Source organism: Columba livia, chromosome 1 (genome assembly GCF_036013475.1).
Source record: "Columba livia isolate bColLiv1 breed racing homer chromosome 1, bColLiv1.pat.W.v2, whole genome shotgun sequence".
Taxonomy (NCBI): Eukaryota; Metazoa; Chordata; class Aves; order Columbiformes; family Columbidae; genus Columba; species Columba livia.
The window spans coordinates 121,610,982-121,633,499 of record NC_088602.1 but is presented as its reverse complement, the minus strand read 5'-3'; the positions used below and the strand labels follow the sequence as shown (position 1 = coordinate 121,633,499).

The following is a 22,518-nucleotide window of genomic DNA, read 5'->3' as shown; positions in this document are numbered from 1 at the left end:
GACACTTAGAAAAACCTGAATCCTCTCAGCTGTCAGCAGTGGCTGCATTTAAGGTGGGAAAATTCAGACAGAAGGGAAAAAGTGTGTTACAACAGGCTCAATAAACTGAATATAATTGATTCTTCATTCCAGTCTATCCTTAGTTTATTGCACATAGCCCAAGTCAGTAACAGTGAAGAACCAGTTTTCTAAAAATAGTTATGCAGTCAGAAATACCAGTGCACAAAATATAGTTGGACTATATACTTGAAGAGTTCTAAAGAGTCTTGTTACATCTATAGAATGAGATCTTGATTATCTAGTGTGTGTAGGAAATTGAGAATCCTAACAAAAGCAGTCTTCCACAAGCTGCTTTTATATAGTCATCATCCCTCAAATCATTCATGGCAAAACTTACTCAGAAGAAGAAAAGTAAAATTCTAGTATCTGTGTTCAGCTAATTAAAGCTCTTTTCTGCCCCCATTATTTCAAATTATTTAATATATTTCTTACTTTAATGAAATATAGCTTATAAATTGTGTTAACATTTGTCTGTCTTTTGTGTCTGCTGGTTACTGATTTCTATCAGAAGGATTTCCATTGATCTCTCAGCCTACCAAGAAATGCTTTAAAAGCAAACTTTTTGTATTAAATTTTTTTCTTAATTTCTTCAGAAAACAGTATTTCTTGTTTAATACAAGGTTAAGGTGTATATTATCCAAGTTTTTATGCTATGTTTTGATATTATAAAGTCTCTGAATACTGTATTTTCCTCCAGTTTGTCCTGTAAGGTGCAAATTACTATCTACCTAATTAATTACATTAATTTTGGTGCAGCAGATTTAGGGGTGTCTGCTTATGGCCGTTCGCTCTATTGTTTATCCTCTGCATTATAATGACCAACAAGTTGCAAACTGGAGGAGCTTGAAATGGTTTTAGAGGACTGGCTGAAACAGCATTTCATGCTGGCTACTGTTATGCCCTGCAAATACCTGCCTGAGAAAACAAGACTGTTGCTAAGGAAACGAAGGATAATTCCTCCAGGTACAACTTTGTAGGCTGCTGTGTTAAAGTGTGAAGAGCTCATCCAGAGAAATCCTTTTACAGTACGTCTGTGCCAGGGGATGGTCTTAACTGACCGAGTACCTGCCGCTAGTCACTGCTGCTCTTTCAAATCCCAGCTGGGAAATTAATTGAGTGGGGTTCAACCTCAGTAATGGTTTACTGTTTCAGGGTAATAACAACATCAAATGAATCATAATCTGTACTGATGTTTAATGTAAACTTTGGGGTAACTTTCTGCACAGTGTGGCTTGGAACTTTGATTTATCATTTTTTCTTGGCCCATGATTCTGCTGCAGTCAAAATCATTGCAAGTTCATGAGCAACTTTCTATTATTTGGGCATTTGAGTGTCCGAAGTGTGGGATCTAGCTTGTTCTTTCATCTAGTTTCTTACTGGAGGACTAAGAAGTTTGAAAAGCAGTAACTCAGCAAAGCTGCTGAAGTACATTGACCTGGCTGGGGACATGCTCAAGGAGATGATCTCTTGAGGAAGCAGGTAGGAGTTATTTTTACTGTAGTGAAAGATCTTGTCTGATCTACCAGGAGAAAGTGGGCACAAGTCACCAAGATGGGCTAGATGCTTTCTTTTTCTGCCAGTTATTTCTGCTTGACTGTCTTCATATGCCACTTGACATCTGTCACTTCATTTCTATTAAAAATATTGTTCAAATATAAATGTTACTGGGGTTGGTGTAGAACTTGTACTGAGCCATGAGGACACAGGTAAAAGTGCTTTAAAACTGCCAGGAGATGCTCAGAAATTAAACTAAGGAATGGTTCTCATTTGAGAGATAAGCCTGGAGAATACAAGACGGCAAACAGCATGACTGAGTAGAATATTCCTGACCAGCCCTCGTCATTAACTTGGCACCATGTATTTCCTTATACCTCACAGTGCAATACTATTCTTGTCAGATACTGTATTTTACATGAATATAGTAATGAAAATAATCCTACATAAAAGTCAGGAACTAGTTTTTAGATCTATTTCAGTCATCTGAAACAGGCGACAATAAAGAAGTGAACAGTCTCGGTAGCACAGGAAGGCTCCCTGGAGCCCATAACCAGGTCACAGCACAAACGTTAGCTGGGTATTCTGTAATTTGTAACTATAAGCTCCCCAAACATTTTATTAAACTTTGAGACAGCTATTCATTAAGCACAGCTTTTGACCATCTTCACGTGAGTTATATGTGTCTGTGTGGCTATTTGCTGTTTATCACAAGTTGCGTGCTATCAAGTCAAGTTATATGACCTTTTTTTAATCCATTTCATCTTTGAAGAAATTATACTGGATCAGAGCAGGTAGATAACAGCAGATCAGCAATCATTTCTCTGTCATTTTTACAATCAGCTTTGATGAGCTGGGAATGTACTCAGGTGGGGATGACAGAGACCATGCTAACCGCTGTGAGTTTGACAAAAGGATGAAAACCTTCTTAAAAAACAGAATAACCAGTTTCTTAAAACATACTGTGTGTCTCTTAATATAGAAATATTTGTATTACTAATTTATGTAAATAATTAAACAAGTACTTCCTGTATGCTATTAAAAACAACAGCAACAATAACCCCATAAAGGATAAGGTCAACTGCCTCAAACAGATGACTCTTGACATTGTAATTGCCGTGCCATTGAATAGTTCTAACATAGTGGAGAGCAATGCAGCTTCTGTATATCATGCTTCTGGTTGTACAAATACATTAGCTTTTCACCAAATTTTATTTCCTCCTGAATTCCTCAAATACAGCTTTCTGCCACCATCACTTCAAAATGTGATCATCTTTATCTATTCAAATCCACTCACTTTTCTTCCTTCCTCAAAGAAAAGCCTAAAAAGCCTGTTATTTTTATTTTAAGCCATCTTGCCAAAAGGGAAAGTCAATCATTAAAAATAGCATAAGTACTTTTTAAGGATTAAAAAAAAAAGAAAAGTGATTAATGGTCCCTCTTATTCTAAATGTTCAGAGGTCCTAAGGCTTCTATTTGTACCCCTTCTGTTTGCCTTGAATGAGTTTTTCTTTCTTAAGTATGATTTTACATGCTAGCTAGCACTAATATCCCATCATGTCTAATATCCTGTCTCTCACATTAATCTGTGCTTAATGCTTCAGAGAAAAGTGAATAGTCTCTGGTTCCTTTGAGAGGCTGAGATATACTCTGAGGGAACTTTCATGTGGTTCCTGCTATCTAGTCCTTAGGCTGCTACGTGAAACATCAGTCATGATTGCTCTTACCTTAGTAAGATATTCATTAAAGATATTCATTAAAGGTACTGATGATCATCCGGCATCTTGTAAATCCAGAACTATCAGGATGAAAGAAATGATGTGCAAACTGAAATTTATAGGATGAAGATGTAAAATTCCTTCATGTTTCAAATTCTCATTGAATAGAAGCTTGGGTCCAGGGAGTTTACCGATTTATAATTAATTTTTGTACTTTATTTGTAGGTACTCTCAGGTGCTGCAAATCTGGAATATGTTTTCCTCATCTTGCAAAGAATTGCCTACATGTCCCTTGTGAATGGCATTTTCTAATAAGTAAATTTAATCTGAACTGTATTCAAAAATTCACCACTACAGATAAGGTGGTTACAGATTGAAGACTGTTAAGAGTATTGATTATCTCATTTGGAAAGCACTAACCCTCAAATTCATAAATGGTATCATACATACATAGAGTTTTAGGGGTATTTGAATCTCAGAATTTGTTGTAGGGTGATTTTCACAGACGTGCCAACACTACATGGGGTTTTTTTGAGTTTCGTTTTTGTTTTGTTTTGTTTGGCATTTTTTTTGTTTATGTTTATTTTGGTCTTTAATAGTGGAATAATATAAAGAACTTTCATTCTGAAATTATCTGGTAAAAGGCAGCATTATTCCAGCAAAATACATGGTTAATATAAACAATGGTTTTTGTTAGCTTTTGTTGCCCGGTGAAATTTTTCACATATAAACAGCTAAATAAATTTTCTAAAAGCTTCATCTAGTAGCTTTTAAGTTAGGGTACCCCAGTAGAACAGAGTTAAGAAACAAATACAACCAGTATCGTCTTTGTGCCTACTCTCAATATATACACAGATGGCTTCAAGTCCACAACTGATTACTCGGTGTGCTTTGTGAAGAAGATGAAATTACATTAATTCCTTTATTTTAAATGAACGCTGTTTCAGTATGACACTGTTACTTCAGATCATTGACAAATCAGTGATAATGCTGATACTCTGCACTGAAAACTAACACCTACTTTTAGTATTGATTTTCATTGAATGTGTAGCTGGGTGGTGGGTTAGTAATAGGTTTTTTGAGAGACTTCTAATGCTATAATGTTATCAACAGCTGCACAAACTCCCAGAGATATTTGACATCAGATAAAAACTTATGGTGTGTATTTATAGCTAACACCAGAGTTAAATGGATTTCAGAATGGGTTCATATAGTCATGCTAGCCTGTTGTTGAGGTTATCAGCATAGCAGGTGTGCTAGTTTGCTTGTTATTAGGTGTGAGCAATAGTAAAAACCTCTAGTTAAAGACAAAACCGATCCATTCCTGTTCATAAATCAGGATGGTGAGGCTCAGGCCATTCACTAGCTTTCATGTCCTCTTCCTCCATGTATTAATAATGGTTTCTTTGTGTTAAGCAGATATGTTGTTTCTCAAGTCTCATATAGGAAAACATGGATCAGAAAATCAAAGGTTCTTGCTACAAGACATTTTCTAGTTATTGGCAGACTGTCCTTTAAAGATACAACACAGTTGCTGCATGTGTGGTGTCACATTCAAACAAAGTATTGCTTATGTATTTTCTTCCACATGATGGGACACATGATGAGGAAAACATTTCACTCTCTAAATACAGTTGCTTTCTTCCCCCCTCAAATTCAGACCCAGTGCTTAAACCCGTCTTATCTGAGAGTGACAAGATTAAAGGTGCATTCTTCTTTCTTGCTTTTCCTGTTCATTAGCCTTGGTCAGCCAACAAACCTGTGCTGGTGTCCTGGTACCTAATTCTTCTACATCATCCAGTCAGCCTAGATGCTCAAAGACTTTTCTTTCATAGTTGCAGAGGTCTCAGAAAGGCACAGAGTGTGTCCCAACATATCGACTGCATCAAGAACAACCACATGGGCATTTATAGCATATGCAAGTTGCTTGAAGTAATTGGTATTAATGTAAACTTCCTGCTAGTTAACTCCAGAGATGATGCTCTTCGACCAAAGCTAAAGGAGTACCACACCAGTGTGCTTGTCCTGCATTTGTCTGTAAGTACATAGAATATTCAATCTGTAGATTTCTTTCCTTATACTTCTATCTAATTTGATGACTTTTTTTTTTTTCTCTCCCCATTTGTTTGATCAAAATCCACAAAATCTGCATCACATCTATTGGTTATTCATTTCCCATTGAGCAGGTATGATTGTAACCTTCCATTTTGCAAGTGTGTGGTGCAAACACATGCATAAAGCCAAAAAAATTTTGGGTAAGAACACCTGAGTAAAAACAATGCTGATGAGAGATGACTGCAGTGAAATGCTGATGCAGGAGGCATTGATATTACAAGCTTTGGCAAGTGTATTGTGCTTTGCAAACTGTGATATGCTGACCTATGGGTCATGCAGACAAAAAGCTTAACTGCTCATTTCAATCAAAGTAATGGGAATAGGCATGTTACAAATAAAAGGATGCAGTCAAGCTGCCTTTCTAGCACAATCTCCATGTCAATAGAACAGGTTTACCTTCTACAGACTACAAGTGCAACCTTCAGAAAGTCATTACTTTCTATTGATATGTATATTTTAGAAATAGTTCATCATAGTATTAGGAATTACTTGGACGGTCATAAGATGAGAATTATACTTATACATGTTGAGATTTCTTTACCTAGCTACCCTTAGTAATGGGATAGTTAGCTCTTGATTTCTTTTTTCCTTCAGAAAAGTATGGAGTATAGTCTAGCATAGGCATTGACTTCATGGTTAAGACTTCCTTCTTGGAGGTATGAGGTAAAGATTCGTTGTCTTGAGCTACTCAAATACCTGGAGGTGGGAAAACTGGTTCAACTGACTACTCTAAGCACTGGCTGTTCATTTGAGCCCTGATCTCTCCTCCTCTCCATCCCTCTGAAGTTACCTGTGGTATCTGAATTCAAGATAACAGGTTTTCTGGAACTGATAGGTGACTGCTACATTTTGTGAGAAGAAGCTTATTTTTTTCCCCCTTTTTCTCTGAAAAACTCCTGGCCACGTTTAACAGTTATATGTGAATATGAAACCTGATCTTTATGCAGCACAGTGCTTGCACTGAGATTGTGTTCATTTATATCACTAAAAAGAGACAGAACAGCTTACACAAAAATAGAATAAAATATATTAAATCAAACAAAATGTAAATTCATGGCCATCACATTAAATAGTGATAGTCTATGCTTTGTTCTGTCTAGTGTCTTTCAGTACCTGTGGAAAATACCAGAAAGTAAAGGTGCAAAATCTTAATTTGTTGGTTACAAAGCATGCTGCTACATGTTGATATAGAAATACTGTGTTGCAACTGATGTGCTGGCAGGCTTTGTAATGCTAAAAAATTGAAGTGTTTCTACAGAGGGTGTTCAATATCTTTAAGAAAAATTTGGGTGTTTTTAAGTCAATCACTGCGATTAAAATATGTGCTTTGCTAATGCCTTAGTGTAATATTAAGTAGTACATCCATACGGAACCAAAAAGGGAAGTGTTTGATGTAGCTACTTATTTTATGTTCTGTAACCACTTATAGCACAAGGATGTTATTGCAAAAGAGATTTTATTTATGAAGTAACACTTATTTGTGAAGTATGGTCGATGTATTTGTTTGCTTCAGCTAGTGAATGGAAATATAATTTATCTGGCACATATCTAGGAATGGCACCTCATTTTTAGCGGTGTAGTGTTCAAATATTTAATAGACACTTTGGAAATGGGGACAGTGTCGTGCATATGTACAGTGTTACCTGTCATGGCTTGCCTTTGATGTCTTCTTTTTGGGGCCTCTAAATATTAATTGTATGCACATCCCAGTAGAGGATAATAAATACTTTGTTAACTTTGCTGTGAATGAGAAATCTATGTGGGCATCTGGTAACAGGAGTAATTTAAGAAACCAAATTGCTACCAAAATGAACAAACCAGACAAATGTATATGAGTCTGTTATTATACTACTAGGGGGAGGGTTTTCCATGCTATCCAGTAGGTAATTCTGTATTTAAGCAAGAGGCTTATGGATTTCTCTCTTCCCTTATGATAAACATAAATTGCAAATAGTTATGCATGTATGGAAATAGTATTATGCAAGAGTACATAATGATTGTTGTCAACATCTTCCTCCTCTTTGGTGTTTCTTCTCATCTCCCTGCATGCTCTAGCTGACATTTCTAGTTTGGGAGCCACAGTTATTCAATGTATTCCTGCTAAACTATGTGAAGCATTTCTATGTATAAAGACTTCGGGGTCAAGATTTTCCCAAATGAATCTGATTGGGCTGAATCAGTGCTACTTCTGATCCAGACTAAGTGGCATAAAAGACTTCCAACTGTTATTAATTCAAACTCAGCCACCTTCAGGATCAGGCACAGTGTTTAATATATGTTTTACAGCAGTACTTGTGTAAAGCTATTAATTGAAACTATTTGTAGGATCTATGCAAAGTAAGACTTGGTACTGATGATGAATAGCTTCACTGTACTAGGTCATTATGATCCTAAGTAATTTTGTTGGTTGGTACTTTTCATTTTATACATGAAATCAAATAAAAATGATGAATTGCAGAAAAATGAAAAAAAGTATAGTTGGCACAGTAGGTTATTACACTCTGTGATTAGAGGTAATGAATTGCAGCAGGAATTAAAGACGAAGGTATACCAGTTAAACTGAATTTCGTTTGCCTAAGTAGTGAAATAGATGTTTCTGTCAGGCCATAATTGTCTCAGGTTATCTAAAGATAATACGGAATCCACAGCCTGTGCATCTTTAGACTAATAGTGTTCAAATGGCTTAAACCCACAGGTTTGATTCATAACAAGTGTTAGGTCATCATCAGTGTGAGTAAGTGCAAAATAAAACCACAACCAAAATCACGCCTCCCATGCCTCAGCCCGCCATACAGCCTTTTGGAAATCTATGCTTATGTATAGCCTACCTCCAAAGACTCATCAGGTAAAATAACTGCTATTCAGAACACAGAAATGTCCTAAAGACCAATGCTCAGCATCTCTTAGTATTTTCAGAGCATCAAAAACAGGAGTTAGTAAACTGGCAGGTATTTTATGTGGTCAGTGTTCAGACCAAACTGGATGCTGCAGTAAAAGGAATGTGTATCCTCTTCCTGCTCCCTTGCCCCCTTTCTTTTTCAGTAAATGCATTAAGGTTTAAGTCCACACTTTGTGAAATCCCTGATACATATAGCTGGTGCCGGAGTAGAACCAGTTTGATATTTCATAACTTGTGAATTGTTGTACCATTCAGTGATACCTGTATCTGAAATTATTGGTTTGCATCTTTTCAGTGTTTTGCCACATTCTGGTCAACATGTGTTTATAAGAAAAAAAAAAAAAGAATTCTAGAAGCACATAAGGTAATCCAATTATTTAAAAAACTACTCACAAAAAGAATTGATTTTTATTTTGTGCCGAGGGAGGTAAATTGTGCTTTCTGCATTAATGTTTGGCACTTGCTACATAGATTTCTTAAGTATGCAGGATGCTTTATTCATACTGGCCAGCATACTTTCTCCTAGCAAATATATTCATCTGCAATCTGACAAAGATTTGAGAATGATGTAGGTTGAAATTTTTTGTCTTGTAACTGTCTAGACAGGCTTTGGAAATAAGGCCATGCGGTTCTTAGCAAGGAGTCTGTTATCTAGCTTTTGTTTAGATTGCAAGTCCTTTACTTTTCACTTTTTAATCCATTAAAAACAAAAACAAAAAAGTCCCAACACTCTGAAAAAAGTCACTATAGGAGCTGTAAAAGTTTGAATTCACAGTACGAAAGAGAATGTTGCCCATGCAGGGATTCTTGAATGCTAATAAGCTTGGCAAATCAACTTGCTGCAGCTCCTTGCAAACCCTGTAATTCAGAAAGTTCACCTTCAAGTTTGCATATAATTTTACCATTCATTGTACATGTAACATTTCTTGTTAATACTGGCATTCTTTTGCAGACTGAGACTGTCACATTTGAGTAGCAGCCTTGTCAACACATTATTTTCTCCTGGTAATTTTTTTTTGTCCCTAGGTCACTTTTTTTCCCCCTAACTTTAATTACCATGATATAATCTTATTTTATTTTCTTTCTTCTGTAACTCCCACTATTGTCAACAGGCATTTCTTTTCTAGTTAAACACTCTACTTACTGTGCTTTTTTGTATTTCAGCCTAGTTTTGGACTAATCTTTCTTTCACAGCTTTCGTAATACTATGGATATATTGGGTTTTTTTTCTTTTATTTCAACATGCAGACTGTATTTCTGCTTCATTTTTTCACTTTTACTAGAGCTTCTATGCACCTTGCTTGCTTTTCAAATGCTTTCTTGTCCTAACCTTGCACTACTATTGCTACTACCCACTGTCTCCTCATCTCCTGTGCTAGAATCCTGAATGTTTCACATCAATTACTATGAAGCTAAAGGTTTACACAGGCTTTGAAATTGTCTGTTTAAGCAGTTGTCAGTAGAAAAGAATGGAAGGAAAATACACAGAAGATGCAGTAAAGAGTTAAAATTAAGCAGTAAAACATTTTTGTACTACTTTCATTATATTTTTCTACTGGATGAGAAATACATATGTTATTTGGGAAAAATAAACCAGGAAATTTGTGAAAGGGTTTCCTTATGAATTTAAAGGGAAGTCTTGTGGTTAATATTTCTAGGAGTCCCAAATGAATAACCTCTACTTTTCTTTCATCCTTTCTCATGCATTTTAATTGTGTGTGTGAAGAGGTATAAAATACAAAATGCTGAGCAAACAATTGTATCAAATGGTTAGACAATGAAATATTAATTTAGGTGGTATTGAAAACAGCTTGTGAGGCTAAAATTTGTATATCTTAGTCTCAGACTTGGAAATGTTTATGCATCTAAGTAAGGTATAATGTAATGCACAAAATAACGTTTCATGAGTGTTGAAGAAAAGATTGGAAAGCCAATACTTGGGGTTTAGCCTCTGTGGAAAAGTAAATGAGATTTCTATAATACAATTTTATTTTGTGTTGATATATTTAAACTCTTCCCTCCTCCCCCCTCCCTTGCCCCTGTCTGTTAGGCTGTCTTGCATGTAAATGGTAAAATTTTCACATGACACCTTCAATAACAGTCTTAAATTTTGAAAAATGTGTATATCTCCCTGCAAACATAGTCTGAGATATAAGCATATAAAAAGAACTTGAAGCAAAATGAGTTCACCTGACTAACTTCTGTCTGGAAAGCTTTTCATCTCTATTTGCTCCTCTCCACGAGATAGCTGGATACAGGGAGGGAAGATAAACACCCCTGTCTTCTCAGCAGAAAATCTCAACCATGACCAAGAGGGATTGCCTATAGGCATGAAAGATGTAGCGCAAAACATCTATTATATCTTTGTCACTTCTACAATTGCCTCTTAGGGCAAATTTATAGTTTGCAGTTTTTAATGAAGATGACTTTTCAGGTGAGAACTGGGCTGAGACCAATTTGCCTTATTAAGCCCACTGGACAGGTATTATAACAATATTGGGTGGTTAATTTGAAATTCCAACAATGTTGAACTGCATAATCTAATGTTTTGTAACTCTACACCCACTGTCATGAGATTTAAGAACCTTAACATGTAAAAGCCATATTCCTCAACCAGCATCAACCTTGATACTAAGTTGCCTCAGCCCCCTAGCTGCAGCAGTCCCTCTGCATTGGATACTTCCAGGCATGGACTTCCTCCTCTCTCCAGAATTGGGTTTTATAGTCTGACTGTAGCTATAGCAGACATAGAAGACAGTTACAGTGAAGCTATGGCCATGGAAAAGCCATGTGCATCAGGAAAAATACTTCCAAAAGATGTAGGATGTCAATAATACCTTTCTGCCTGGCTATGATGAAGACTACATTTGGAATATAGTGTACAGTCCTGGCATTCTCCAGTCATGGCGGGTGAACCATAAAACAGAAGAGATGGAGGGAAGATTTGGGAGAAATCTCTTTCTTTGAAAGCAGGCTGAAAGTTTCTCTCTTTATATCACTTGATGCAGGAGAAAAGGGAAGAAGTTAGAGGGACAAAAAAAAAAAAAAGAGAGCTAAGTGAAAGGACTATGTACAAGAAACAGATTTTTCAATGGGTCCGAGTACTTTTGAGTTGGAGAGCAGAAGAGGATGTAAGCTTCAGGTGTGCCTTTCAGGGGCAATGGGGGATTTTTTTAAACAAATAAACTTTATGCAAAATGAAATTGGACACATTTATGAGCAGAATTGTATTACTTCCTTGTTTAGAATATAGCAGGAGAACAGGTTTACTAACCTGGAAGTCTTATACCAGTCCTATGTTTTTAAACTACATAGCACTAATACAGTCATCAAAAATAAAAACCCTATTTGGACAAAGCCTGCAAGGTGTATTTAACTACTTCTGTCAAAATCGCTGGGAAGACAAACTAGTTCCTAGTCTGCCCAGAAATTCATATAGTAGAAAAGAGTGTTTGATTATAGAGTATTATGCTATTGTAAATGGATAGTATTGAGCAGCCAGAAGTGCAACTCACTTGCTAGAGCGGTGTATCTGACACGGTTCAGATGTGAACACCTCAGTTGCCACTGGGAAGAAAGCTTGTGGGAATGCAGTTGCACATCCTTGTCTGCAGAAGACAGAGAAGAATAATGTGCATGTATTTGGTGTAATCACAGAATCACAGAATCGACTGGGCTGGAAAAGACCTCAGAGATCATCAAGTCCAACCCTTGGTCCAACTCTAGTCCGTTTACTAGATCATGGCAGTAAGTGCCATGTCCAATCTCAATTTAAAAACCTCCAGGGACGGCGAGTCCACCACCTCCCTGGGCAGGCCATTCCAATGCCTGACCACTCTCTCTGTAAAGAATTTCTTTCTAACATCCAGCCTAAATTTCCTCTGGCAGAGTTTAAGCCCATGCCCCCTTGTCCTATTGCTGACTGCCTGGGAGAAGAGACCAATCCCCACCTGGCTATAACTTCCCTTCAGGTAGTTATAGAGAGTGATGAGGTCACCTCTAAGCCTCCTCTTCTCTAGACTAATGGGAACAGCAAACCTGTCTGAAATATTCTCAGCAAGGTAGTGCTCCAGGAGCTTATTAAAAAGGAGGGTAAAGAAACAAACCTGTCTTTACAATAGCTGCCCATCCCTAGAGGTGAAGCTGTTGGAAGGATGTTCGTGGGAAAGAGCGTGGTGCTGAGCAGGTGTCAGATGGGAGAGATGGATCCTGGGAGAGAGAGCAAAGCTACTCAGTTCAGCTTGTCTGCTGTAAGCTCAGAGTTCTTTTAAAGCTCAATTCCTAGGCTAAAACCTATTTTTGAAGAGCTGCTTTCAACAGCTTTGTGAGATGGACAATGGATTTTTTTGATCTGTCCTCTGCTTCCAGTGTTCCGTTCCTAAATACTCTAGGGCCAGATTACATTTCACCTGTAATTTAACACCATCCTGGCTACTTAGATATTTTAAAGACAGCACCACATAAAAAAGAAATAAGTATTCAGATTGCAGTAGCAGCAGTAGCAGCATTGGGGTTTTTCCCTAGTTCCTTTCACACTCCATAAAATATCAAAAAAGTGAGGTGATCATCTTGTGCTGATAGCATGACATGTCAAGAGAGTGATAAATAACTATGTTTCAGGCGGATGATTGGGTGAAGGATAGCAATATGAAATGGATTTGTTCTTTAACTGAAGAAAAGCACAACATTGATTTGCTCTTTAGCTAAATATACCATCTTCTCATTTATTCATTTTAAACAGAAAGAAGCAATTCAGTTGTCACATCAGATGATGAAATTAAGACTTTTATTCCCTGCCTAAATCTTCCATCTGGTAGAAATGTAAGTATGTTGTGATAATAAACATATTCTTGCTAAAAGATCTCTGACACCTCTCTATGGGAACCCTCTGTCAGATAAAGTTCAAATTTTGGTAATTTAGCTAAGTAAATCTTTTGGGCAGAATAAAAAACCAAAAACATAAGTGGACATTCTTCCTTATATAGACACTACTTCACAATTTCTGCAGTTATTTTGAGGACTGGTTATGATAAAGTCAGCGGAACCACCAGGTTGTCATCAGCACCACGAAGTAGAGTTGGAAGCTGGTCACTAATGGTGTATCCTCTATTTGGCACTGGTGAGACTGCACCTGGAGCACTGTGCCCAGTTTGGGGCTCCCCAGCACAAGAGAAAGGCGGAGGTCCTGGACAGAGCCCAGCGGTGGCCACCGTGCTGGTGAGGGCTGGAGCACAAGGTGCATGAGGAGATGCTGCAAGAGCTGGGCTGGTTCAGCCTGGAGAGGGGAAGGCTGGAGGATGGGAGCCCTTGTTGCTGCCTGCTGGGAGGGCGTAGGGGAGACAGAGCCAGATTGTCCTCAGAAGAGCACAGTGACAGGATGAGGGAATGGATGCAACCTGCAATGCAGGAAATTCCCATTTGGAATTGGGGAACATAAATGTTCATAAAGAATTACAGTAGGTTGCTCAGAGAACCTGAAGAATCTCCACCCCTGGAGATACTTGAAGCTTGACTGGGTAAGGCCCTTAGCACCCTGATTTAATTCTGAAGCTGGATCTGAGATCTTCAAAGTAGGTCCTGCTCTGAGCAGGGGGTAGACTAAATAACCTTCAAAGGCCCTTTCTATCATAAACTATTCTATCTTCCTGTGAAAATTGCTAATTCAGATAAGGAGACATTTTCTCATACTTGCAAATGGGTAAGCTGAGGCAACAATTAAATAGGCTGCCTATGGCAACAAAGCTATTTACTGGCATCAGATTTCAGCAAATATTTATTTTCAGCCTTTCTTATTCCTTGTTTGAAATATGCTTTTATATATTCTCATAGAATCTGTGTTCAACTTAACTTCCTGGGACAACTGGTTTTTTAGCAGACTACTAATGTAGAGTTACTAAGCAATATCAAATATACAGCTACTTCAGTGTTCTTCAGGGTTTAATTTTATTAAAAAAAAAAAAAACCAACCAAAACAAACAGCCCCTTGAATATTTTCATTTATCACAATGGGCAGGTGACCATGTCAGGAAGGCAAGATAGTTTCATTGTATATGCGAATGTGCAAGGTTATCTGTTGTCTTTAAGCAGACAAAAGAATGACATGTAAGTATGCATTCATTGATTCCAGCTGACATCTAGATTTTATACTTTATTATTTTTCAATTAAATGGGAGGGGGGGAAGTTAAACTGATCTGACATATATACATACATACACACATATATAATATACACACCGGACTGATTTGTTTTCCCAGTTCCTGCATGTTGCAGCTTTTTAAATGTTGACTTTACAGAGCTACTGGAGGAATTTGCATTTACTGCTGCTCAGACAGGCTGTGTGCTGACACAACTTTCTTTTTGTGTCGGTCAGCTTCTGAGAGACAGGTGCCACAGTCTGCTTTGTAGATGCTGTTCAGTGCCTTTGACTGCTTTACGAGTGTATGGAGATCGTTTACATCAGTTCAGTAAAATAGCAGGTTAGTCTCTTCATGTTTCTATTTAAAGGCTTCCTAAAGACCTTAGTAACTGTAACTTATCGGCATGTTACCCAAATGTAAACAGATAATCACATTTCTCTGAGTCTTGAAGCTTTTGCTTTACTCCATAGCTAATGCAGCAGTGGTAAATATTTCAGAATTTAAAGCTATAACATTATAATTGCAAGTCTTAGATCCCCTGAAGTCTATTAAACTCAGGGCTGGGGGCTCTACATTTGAAGTCAGTCAGTATGTGTCTCCCCCTGCTTCTATTTTTAATTGGAAATTATGACTCAAATCAAAGGTGAAAGATTCAATTTGTAGTCCATTTGCTAGAAAGAAGCTTGTGCTATTTATGACATTTATTTTTTTCTTAAAAACACAAGAAAAATCTTCTGCTAAGTGCTTGTCTATAGCACAGCTGTAAATTCTTGTTTATCTGCTGTGCCGCAGTTTGTGTTTCTGCGTTTCTCGTTTTGTTGTGATTACTGAAGAACATATTTTTCTTTATTTTTGAGAGCTCTACAGTGCTGGCATTTATCACGAGAAGACACACAGTGCAGCCTCGCATAAATAATGGCACTGGGCCAAGTAGAGCTGAGGTGGTTGCCAGCACAACTCCATTGAAGTCTAAGGAATTGCACTGTGGGTGAGTTTGGCCATTCACTTAGGTTACGTAGGACTTTAACATGACAATTTTCGATAATGCATCAGCTGTTTAAGGTAGTCAAGTCTGGTTTTGCTTTTTGGTCGAATACTGTATTTGAGCTATTTCAGATAATGGTTGCTGAACTTCTGCTCAATGGAGTGAATGGAGTTTTTGTTAGTGGACTACTTTTGCACTTCCTGTTTTCATGAAATGGCATGACAATAGTACTGGAGTCTAGTGGATTCCTGTGAAGAAGCACTGTGCTGTGTATTTTGTGGAGTTTGTGTTCTGCCCTTGTACTTAATATATTGCATTTTAAGTGGTAAGATGGTGTCTGTTGCCTGAATGCAAACATTCTTTTGTACCATCATCAGAAATCTGCAAACAGCACTGATTTTTAATGGTGCCTGTTTTGTTTCATCTTGTTGGCTATTATATGGATCCACTTGTAGTAATTAGCCTCCTAAATAAAGAACAAATGAGTAAAGAACTTATTATATATTGTGCAAGGAGAGAATAAACTGTGCTAAGCATTTAGTAGCAGGGCAGGTTAATAAGTTTATAATAGATCTAATTCATATACTAAAAAGTCAGTGGAAGCCAAAAGAGATTTGGATGTTAAATTTGGGGGATATGAAAGAATGGTAACCTAATCCAGATCTCGGATTCGTATTACTGAGCGCTGCTAAGTGTCTCAGCACTAAATATAGGTGCCTGTCACTTGAAATTCATTAGAGTTCAGGCATGTGTTTGATCAATCATTGCTAGCCCATGACTGTATCACGTATTTTTCATTAGTAGGTATTTTTCTTTAAGTCAGACGTCAGGGTCACATAGTGAAGTGAGAAATTGTGGCATACAGTTAAAGCAAGTGGCCACACAAATATGTATTGGGACTTAAAGAAGATAATTGCTCACAAAAAAATAAATAAATAAATAAAGCAGCTTTGAGCAAACATGAAGGATCCCAATGATGGTTTGTTTTTCTTTTTTTTTTTTTTTTTAATATAAGATTTTTTAAATGCAAGTATTTCCAGGCTTTCTCAAGGGAGTGGAGAAGGCTGAACTCACTTATTTGTATAAACAAATTGTAGAAAACACTGTGTGAAGAGACAATTAGAAAGCAATCCAGTGCACTGTTCAGGCTTGTGCAACTTTGTGTGGTATTTTATATTTCATAAAATAACTTTGTCTTTCCACTTAGTTGGAAAAAAAAAAAACTAGTTGGAAATAAGGTGGCATTTCAAACAATAAATCTGTTTACAAATTTGCTAAGATACATAAAAAATTCGTGGTTTAGTGTCTGTAAATTTTAAATACAACATTCTTGCTTACTGTTAGGCAACAGTTACATATTATCTTGAAGAAGAATATCTACACCTTAAGTGGAGACATAGCTGGTTCTTGTAGTCTAGCTAATCCAGTGATTTTGGCTCCCAACTATTTGGGATCAATAGATAACTCTAGAAGAAATCTGTCTAAATGTAGTATTGGAGAATTTGAGGGAAAAGTTTGAAGAAAAAGGTTTACCTCTTTCATGTAAACAACAACAAAAAAAATCCAGAACTACATTTTTTAAAAAGGATGCCATTAAATAAGAAATAATTGGTTTATTTTTTGTTTTAATAATATTAATTTCTCAAACTTATGCTATGAATATGCTAGATAGAGATTTTGGGGAAAAGAACAACAAAACAAGCCCAAAACCTGCATATCCTTTTATGCTTTTATGTAAAGAGGAGTAAAAAAATAATGAAATAAATGTGTTATTCCAACCACAAGGATAAGGAAAGCACTAAGGACTAGTCCTGGGGAAAACGGCATCCCTGTATCCGTTCATTTCCATTAATCAATTGACTTCACATTGAATACTTACATGCTAAAATAAAATTGGCATGGTAGCCCCCACTGATATTCTGTTGTATGGGCTGTATATTGTATTGGCGTGAGCTCCTAGAGTCTCATACCTGTATATGGCTTTATTCAGCTTTCTTGTAAGCCATAGCCTGGAGCTAATATTTGCTCTTATGTACCATTAGCTGCTGTTAGCCAAACAAATTAGATTGCTGGAGAAACACAACGGGATCTCTAATTGTCTCTTCCTTAAAGGTATGTTTCACTGTAAGCAGTCAGTGTGTAAAGCATTAGAGTGTGTAGAGCACATTTGGCTCACAGATCTTCAGAGATTTTTTTATGGTTGTGTGCTAGAGACAGCAGAGACTTGCTTTAACCACAGTGACCGTAGCCTTGGCTCTCTTGGGGATAAAAATCAATGCTGGATAGATGACTAAGCAGAAATGAACCATGTTCTGCACTGAAAATTTTTAATCATGTTTACCAAGGTAATTAATTTCTGAGTAATATAAATGTTTCACTGGAAAATCAGCCCTTACTTTATTAATGGGGAAATTACAGAAAAATAAACCATATGAGCTGTATATAAACTGTCCGTGACAAACTATAGTAGGTAAGATCTCCAAAAAGGAGAAACACCCCAGAGAAACTAGGTGGTCCGTTTTTTGATTGAAGATACTGTTGCCAATCTACAAAGCTAAATACACATTTCACAGCTTGTTGCTTCTTGAATACATTCAACTGAGTTCATTTTGTGTGCCAAGTACTTGTTCAGAATACACTGAGCACAACATATAGTTTTTCTGCCAAAATGGCCTCTGTCAAGCCTCCCTCCTGCATTTAGCCAGCTACAAAAGCTGTTCCTTGCTAGTGAATTTCAGTACCATCACTGTTTTCCCTGAATTATTATAGTAAGAGCACTTCTTTCATTGCTTTCTAATGTGAATGTTCAGTTCCTCAGTTTTCCAGAGGGGACAATGAGGCAGTTGCTGCCTTGGCAAACAGAAGACTTGGAGAAGATGCACAGGCTAATACTTTACTTACCTTCTATTGCCTCTCTTCTTTAATATACTCAGTTTCGTGTCAAACAATTCATTAAAGCATGTCCTTAAAATCTTTTTAGGGAAGAGGGGAGATTCGTTCTGTTTGTGTTACATGTGCTGCCTCAGAGCAGTTTCCCTCTCAGGCTAGCCTGCACCTGCCTGTCTGTCATCTCCCTGGACAGTTTGGAATTATACTTGCAAATAGAATTGTCAACTTTTGTAAGGATTTGAACACAGTGACATGCATGCTAATTCTCTTGTTGCTTCTCAGCCTCAGGCTAAACAACTAATTTTTCTTCAATCGTTTCAGAGGAACATTCTGTACAGGGCATAAATCTGGATTGGGTCACTCAGGGTTAAAACATTGAACACCTTTATTAATAACTTGGCAGAGTGAGGTTACAGAGTGCAACAGAAAACATATTTTGGGGGTTCTACTATAAATGAGAAAATTATGTATCTCAGATAAGCCCTGTAAAACAAAGCCTCAGACTAGATCAGGGCCCTACAATTATATTAACTGTTTCATTGCAAATGTGAGTCAAGTGTATGTTTCAGCAGCTGTGAGCAATCTGAAATCATATGCTCATCCTTGCCAAAGCTGTATTTCTAAGGTCCCTTCTTACTTAGGTACCTAGCTACAAAACCAAAACAACAATGCACCAGCTTTCAAGTCAAAAGTGGTTCCCATTAGTCAATTTTTAAAAAAATATGAAGTCTTGGCCTACATTTCTGATACGTGCAACGTGACAGTTTATTACAAGAAGAAACCTTAAAGTTTCTATTCCCTCAGCTCTGTACATTTCAGTTTAATTCTTCCTGATGGACTGTGGAACTTGAGGCTGAGTCTTTCTCCAGCATGTGTGTATGTATGAACACGTGTGGGGGCAGGAGAAGTTCCTTCCTGTGAGGCACTGCGATGCAGTTCCTTTACAGAAACAGACAGCAGAGGTTTGGCTCTGCCACAGAGAGTTACCACCTTGAAGATGAAAGCAGCTACGCTAGACACAGAGCTATTGTGCTTGGGTTGGTGGCTGAATGCACCCATACCGGCTCCAGCGAGTCCAAGGAGAACATGATGGTGCACTTGCACAATGCCACTGAGCTCAGGAGGCTCTTCTGAAGAAACCAACTCATTCTTACCTCCACCAGACATTCCTGTTTCTTCCCTTGTACTGGCACTAATGGTGGCCTGGCCCTTGGGAAGATAGCTCAAGGACTTAAAGCAGCAGAAGATTAACCCTGAGGAAAAAGAAATTAAATAGTCTTCTACTTAATACACATTTGAGTCACTGCAAGAAAAGTAAAATGTCCCATCTCAAGGGGAGGTTGCCATTAAATCTCCTCAGTTGTATTGTAAAAACTGGTTATCAAGTAATTTGAGATACAATTATGGAGGTTATGGCTCGCAGGCTCAGATTTGTTGGGTTCACCGTCTATAAGCATTTTAAATAAAACATTAAGAGAGGTACAATGGCCATTGCTTTGGCTGCTAGTAGTTACCTAGTCTGGCTTTTCAAGTCTGGGTGAGGCAAGTCAGACAGATTTTGTTTATCAGCAGCATGTAGATGTCTGGCCACGTTATAACTGGTTGTCACTTTTCTGCATCTTCTCTCCTGCTTTTCAATTATTTTAAATTTCTCAGATTATTTTCCTTAGCCTTGGGCAGGAGGCACACTGTCACACTTTAGTGATGACTTTTAGAGCATCTTTTCAGTAATAGGGTTATGTTAGAACAGCCCTGTAATGCTTCTGAGCAAAAGCCCTACATCTTGACAGCTTTGTACTTCTGTTATGGCTTAGACATGGTTTAATGGTGAAGCTGTAATGAACCAGATTACAGATTATGGAGGAATGGTACACATTAGTTTATAATGTATAAAAGTGGTGTTACAGAAGGAGAATATCAGGCTCCAAGTTTACCTGGATTTCCCCAGCTGCATTATTTGAACTAATAGGATGTTACCTCGCCATTGATACTCTCCATGGATTTTGCAAACATCTTCTTGAGAACCTTTTCAAGAGCTGATGAACTGGTAAACAGAGACCTTGTTTATGGTGACTCAGGAAAATTTATTGAGGTATAGATTTAGAGAGCAGCTCTGCTTCAAGGAACGTCTTTTGTCTTCACATTTCATATCAAGAAAAACCTTTTCACAAATAAAACAAGTCAACATCTGATTTCACGTTAATTGTAATTTAGCCTATTCTGTGAAAATACAGGGTGTTTCAAAAAGATGGACTCAATTTGAAATCACTTTGCTTTGACACTAGGTCCATCTTTTTCAAACATCCAGTATTATTGTAGGCATTCAATTAAAATGAGGAAGAAGAGGATATTGCATGCTCAGACATCTAGCTTTGCACATACAAAACATGGGATTCATGCCAGTTGAACTGTCTAGAAGATTGCAGCCCTCCTGAAGCATCAGAGCTGCTTACTACCCTGGCATAGAAGAGAAGTTGACCAGGGTTTTTTTTTTTAAGATGCATTCCAAGAGGATTTTCAGTCTTCTTCAGAAAAACCTCAGTGAGATAATTAGAGAACAACAGGAATGAAAACAGCATGAGAAGCTCATTGTTGTTTACCTTCAACAACAAAACCAATTAAGCCCCTAAAAATCTAATCAGACAGTCACAAAGATCTTGAAGTCTTTCCCACACTGGGAATACAGTTGTACTAGCTCAGTCTTTGACAGAACAACACTGTTGCTGTCTCAGCTCCACTGTCTGCCCCAACCACCATGAACAGAGATGTTGCCTGAGCTATTTTACCCATGCATTTTGAAACACTGATTCTGGTCTCAGCCACAGACACGACACGTGGGTCTTGCATCACACAAGTGGTAGGCACAGCACACCAGTTTCCTCATCTGTAGCTTCCTTTGTACTGTCTGAATTTCATTCCATTCTCTATTGGCTGCAAGCAGCTCATGGTTTCACTTGTGCATGATATCAGCAGTTTGGAAGAGGTTCTTTCCTACCTCTATTTTATGCGTATTTGGAGTATTCATATACTAATATACTCATCTAATGCATACACACATATTTATATCTATACACACATGTACACAGAAGACATATACAAGTTACTAGCAGGTATTAAATCCTTATCTTTTTCTTTTTTTTCTTTTTTTTTCAAAAGTTTTTCTTTCTCCTTTATATATGTATATGTAAACATTAATTTACACTGGAAATTACATCAATGTAATGTTCATTGCCAGAGCACCTGACATGAGGTTTTGGTTGGACATGGAAACTATTGCCCTATATTATTTTCGTCTTTCCATTGCATTTCCACCTCCCAGAGTTAGCTGGTTTCAAGAAACTCTGGTGGCCACCATCTTCTGCAATGCAACTTTATTTTACAGCAGGTATTATTAATGTGTTCATCAGTATTGTCAGCTCTGTCTTTGGATTTCAGAGCTTACTACTAGCTGATTAAAATGCCTGTACATTAATACAGATATGCTCATGTTACGGTGTCTTGTTTCTTTTATCTGATTTGTTTCTTCAGGTGTTTCGTTCTGCCACATATTGCCCTTTCCCTTGGAGAGTACAAAGGTGTGTGTGTGTCAAAGAAGAAAGAGCACATAATGAGTCACGCTCCATCACAGAGAAGTAAAGGCAGCCACTGTTCTTGCATGTCTTGTACACTTATTCTTTGACAAATCATCAGATTTTCTTGATGTCATTACTTGTTCCTTGCAGTGGAGATGTCTACTGGCTGCTTAATGAGGTTTTGAATGACAGTCAACATCTCTGCATCCAAAAGCAACAGATGTAAGTATTTAGAGTATTTGAATCAATATTAAGTAGATCAGGAAGTAATTTGGGGTGGGTGAAGGTGTTATCTCTCTCATACACACATACATAGTTAATCTCATTTTATCTGGGGACCTAGAATTATGTTTATGCTTAGATCGTTATATTCTTCCCTGCAAAGCACTTATTTCACCTGTCTTAAGAAAAGGTAACTGAGGCTGGCTTGTTGTGGCTTGTCTGTGTAAGTCAGCCAGAGGTGACCTTTGAGTATGGGAAATGTCGTGGTGTGTTTTACTCTGAAAGCCAGGCACAGATAATGGAAACACTTGGAGATCTTGCTGTTCGCTAGAGCAAGAGTGAGCTTGTGACAAAATTAAACATTTTATTTTTCCCTCCTCTCCCTTTCTTTTGCTTCTTTCCCTCACCCCCCAATGAATTTGTCCA

At 37.5% G+C, this 22,518-nt stretch overlaps 1 long non-coding RNA gene across 4 annotated transcripts in view; it reads left to right on the top strand.

Moving 5' to 3' along the window:
* The first annotated feature begins 4,508 nt into the window (after positions 1–4,508).
* LOC110358911 (uncharacterized) overlaps positions 4,509–22,518 on the top strand; it is a 60,351-nt gene continuing 42,341 nt past the window's right edge. For 3 of the 4 annotated variants that reach the window (XR_010475242.1, XR_010475243.1, XR_002413745.2), the window contains exons 1-4: positions 14,315–14,763; positions 15,282–15,412; positions 21,827–21,930; positions 22,021–22,092. This is a non-coding gene — a long non-coding RNA (uncharacterized LOC110358911). Of the gene's footprint in view, positions 5,310–13,027; positions 13,108–14,314; positions 14,764–15,281; positions 15,413–21,826; positions 21,931–22,020; positions 22,093–22,518 lie in introns of those variants that run through there. The other variant, XR_010475241.1, reaches the window with a different exon arrangement.